Source organism: Oxyura jamaicensis, unplaced genomic scaffold, assembly GCF_011077185.1.
Source record: "Oxyura jamaicensis isolate SHBP4307 breed ruddy duck unplaced genomic scaffold, BPBGC_Ojam_1.0 oxyUn_random_OJ71655, whole genome shotgun sequence".
Lineage (NCBI taxonomy): Eukaryota > Metazoa > Chordata > Aves > Anseriformes > Anatidae > Oxyura > Oxyura jamaicensis.
Window position 1 is genome coordinate 113 of NW_023310628.1, and position 3,667 is coordinate 3,779.

Genomic DNA, 3,667 nt, shown 5'->3' on the forward strand with positions numbered 1-3,667 from the left:
TTCCTACCCCCGAGCAGATCGACACACGCACCTAACTTGGTGTCGTCTGCAAATTGCTGAGGGTGCACTCGATCCCCTCGCTGTGTCCTCGCAGAGCAGGGGAGGACGTGCAGGAGGCGTCCGCCACCTCCCTCACGAAGCCTCTTGCGGCGCGAGGAGGTTTCGTCGGCTCAAATACCCCAAATTTGGGGTTGCTCACGGCCAGGAGGCCCTTGGGGACCGGGCTGCCGCTGTCCGTCTGCGCGGTCCGGCCGAGCCGCGGCTCCGCGCGGGGTCGGCGCTCGCCCTGCCCGCCTCACCCCGCCCCGCTCCTCTCTTCCAGATACGGGCTTGGAGTGCCCCGTGTGTAAGGAGGACTACGCGGTGGCCGAGCAGGTGCGGCAGTTACCCTGCAATCACTTCTTCCACAGCAACTGCATCGTGCCCTGGTTAGAGCTGGTAAGGGCTGCGAGCAACCGCCGCTCCTCGCGGCTCCCCATCGGGGGAACCTCGGGGCAAAGCAGCCCCCCCGAAAGCCGTTTCCCTGAGCCCCCTTCCCAGCCCCGCGTTTCTCTTGCAGCACGACACGTGTCCGGTGTGCAGGAAGAGCTTAAACGGCGAGGACTCGACCCGGCAAGCACAGAACCCCGAGGCCTCAGCGAGCAACAGCTTCAGCAGTGAAAGCCAGCTACACGACCGATGGACTTTCTGACCTCGGGGGCTTCCTCGGGGGGCTCTGGCCGGAGCGTTCTTACGACAGATGTACATTGTGTTATAATTCCAGCAGAGTAGCAGGAAATAGAGGGCAGGGGAGGGCACCCACCCCGTGGTCTCGCTGCGACGAGTGCTGTCTTTGTCCTGAAACGGTAAACTCGCATCTCCGAGCCAATCGCGGCTCCGTCGGAATCGCCTCTTTAAGTCCCAAATCCAGAGTCTTTTGAGTGGTTTGACTTGATTTTCTACCTGTGAAACGCTGCCTCTGGAGGGGCCGGGCCGGGCAGGGAGGTTTGTGGCTCTCGCGGGGACCCTGCCCGGGCCCCGGGGTCTCGGCACAGCCTCCGTGCGCAGCGGCTCCGCCGCCGGCTCCTCTTGGTGACGGAGAAACGAGAAGATTTCCCTCCTCTGGCCCCTTCCCGGACCCCTCGAAGCGTGTGGGTGGTTTTTTTTTTCCCCTCTTCTGTTGAATTCAGGCGCTCACGTCTGTAACCTGGTGCCCCAGGCGTTCTCCAGGGAGGCGGAGGCGTGGAGGGCTCCGGGTCAGGTCTCACCGCGGTGCCGGCGGACGCAGAAGCGCGCTCGGGGTGCCCGCGAGCCCCCGGTTCTGGGAACAGGAACGCACACGCAGGAACTTCTGGTCTCGCTGTGGACTCTCCTTCCTTTTTCTGTCCCTTCTCCGTGTGCCCGTGGCCCCAGGTCTGTCCAAACCTGCCTCTCCCCCCCAAAAAAAGTGAGTCGTTTAGGATCCTTAGCTGGCTTTTACCATAGGGACCACGTCCGCGGCGCCCTGCGGGCCCACGCAGCCCTTCTGCCGGCAGGGCTCCCCGCCGTTAACGCCCCGTCTCCATTCTCCCTTAGTCCGGTAACTTTAAGAGAACCTCTTCATTTTTTTGCGGATTTCTTTCTTTGTGTTCCTTTTCCACCTCCCTAACGTCTCATCCACGTCCCCCTCCTCGTTTTTATCGCCCCGGCGCCGCCTGAGCCCGCGTGGCACCGCTCCGTCCCCGCTCGGCCTAGCGGGGAGAGGGAGGTCGCGCCCCGCCGCGTCGCCCCTTCGTTGCTGTGACGGTGTACTACGTACACTCGGTTTAAACCAGTGTTCTGTTTGCTATGAAGTCAAATAAAGGCCTTTATAAAGAAGAGCCAGAGCTCGAGCAGCTTGTTGGGGCGGGAGGAGGAGCCGGGGAGGCTGGCGGAGGACTGACGGGGATGGGAAGGAGCTCGGGGGGGGGGGGGGGGGGGGGGGGGCCAGGGTGTTGTTTGGGGGCCCCCCCCCCCCGCGGGGGGGGCGCCCCCCCGCCCCCCCCCCCCGGGGGGGGGGGGGGGGGCGGGACCCCCCCCCCCCCCCCCCAGCTCTCCCCCTGCTCCTCGTGGTTCTGGGGCCCGGCGTGGCCCCGGGACCTGGCTCGGCCCCGGCGGGTGACGGCAACAGAAGGGAAAACCTTCACCTGCAGCCAGCGCCCGCATGGAACGTTTCCCTTCCCAGCTTTATCTCCTTGCCTTTTCCCCATTTTTGAGCGTTTTGTGCTCCCCCAGAGAGCCCCGAGCGGCCAGGGGGAGGTTTTGGGGTGCCATAGCCCCCCAGTGACCCCTTTGGGGTCTGCTCCGGGTCCCCTCCTGCGCCCCCAAGGCTTGGAAAGGGCCCGAAGGGGAGGATTTCCTCCCTGGACTATCCCGGGAACCTCAGGGCAGTGCCGAGAGACCTCAGCGGGGGGATTTGGGGCACCGGGGGGGGTCACGCAGGGCTCCCTCCCCTTCATACACCGTGCTGTGGCACTGGAGCCTTTTGGGGCTCCCATTTCTGGACCCCCCCCCCCCCAGGCGGGGCAGGGCGCCGGCGGCTCGCACAAGGGTGAGCACCTCCACGGGGCTGAGCTTTATTGGTGGGGCCGTTTTGTTTTGTTTTTCGGTGGTCGCCCCACGTCCGTCCCCGTCTGCGCCGTCGCCCCCGCGTCTCCTCCGGGCCGAGCCCGCGTCTCCTGCGCCGCGGCGCCGGCCCCGACCTCGACCTGGCTGCGTCCGCGCCAGCACAACCCGGCACCGGCATCGCCCTCGGCCACGGTGGAACCAAAACTGGGGGGGGATGTTGGGGGGTTGGCGGAGTCCCGAGCCCCCCCGGCCGTCCCCGGGGACAGGGAAGGGACCCGTCCCCTCCCCATGGTGCCGGGCTCGGGGGGCCGCTGGGGCTGGAGAGAGCCGGGAAGCGCGGGGCCGCCGCTGGGCTCACTGCTCCTCCTTCTCCTCCTTCTCCTCCGGGAGCTTCTTGCGGGTGAAGAAGCCGAGCTGGGGACGAGAGGGAGAGGATGGAGGGGATGAAGCAGCCCCCGTCCTGCCCCGTGTTCCCCACCCCCCCACCCGGCTCTCACCCTCCACAGGCAGAAGATGATGAGCGCCAGCAGGAGCAGCCCCCCCAGGATGCTGCCCACCAGGATCCACAGGGAGACGGGCACCCGCTTGGCCTGGATGATTTCCAGCACCGTCTGCAAGAAAAGAGGTCCCTGGGGAGCACCGAGGGGGGCAGGGGGGGGCAGGGTGACCCCCCCCAGTCCCCCCGCCGGGGGTCCCGCAGCTCCTACCTCCCTGCGCTGAGCCGCCTCCCCCAGCACCAGCGCGCTGCCCCCCGGGACCCCCAGCACGGCCGTGCTGACGATCCTCAGGCTCCTGAATTTAGCCTGGAGCGAGGGCGAGAATCAAAGTGGGGGGTGTGTGTGTGGGGGGGGGGGGTTCAAGCCTCGTTCCCCACCCCAATCCCTCCTCCCGGAGGTCGGGAAGGGGGAGAGGGGGGGTCCCGGGGGGGGGGTCCCAACCCGGCCCCTCGCCCCGCACCGCTCGGAAGAAGTCGTTGTGGATGGCGCGCAGGACGTGGACGGAGACCTCGGCGCCGCGCTCCAGGCGCCCCAGGGCGCAGCTCAGCTCCTGGCACCAGGCGTTGCTGCAGTCCTGGGGGGGGGCAAGAGGCGATGTGGGGGGG

General features: G+C 67.3%; 2 long non-coding RNA genes across 3 annotated transcripts; one reads left to right on the forward strand and one right to left on the reverse strand.

Moving 5' to 3' along the window:
- Positions 1-266: 266 nt before the first annotated feature.
- On the forward strand, positions 267-3,647 carry LOC118159688. Its single transcript, XR_004747204.1, has 3 exons — positions 267-438; positions 560-1,177; positions 3,623-3,647. It is a non-coding gene; the product is annotated as an uncharacterized LOC118159688 (long non-coding RNA).
- Positions 1,674-3,661, reverse strand: LOC118159689. 2 transcript variants are annotated; one of them, XR_004747206.1, is made up of 5 exons: positions 3,523-3,661; positions 3,273-3,368; positions 3,063-3,176; positions 2,706-2,979; positions 1,674-1,804 (listed from the first exon to the last, which is right to left on the reverse strand). It is a non-coding gene; the product is annotated as an uncharacterized LOC118159689 (long non-coding RNA). The 2 variants fall into 2 exon arrangements; XR_004747205.1 differs by lacking the exon at positions 1,674-1,804 and having other exon boundaries at positions 2,550-2,979.
- Between the last annotated feature and the right edge of the window lie 6 nt (positions 3,662-3,667).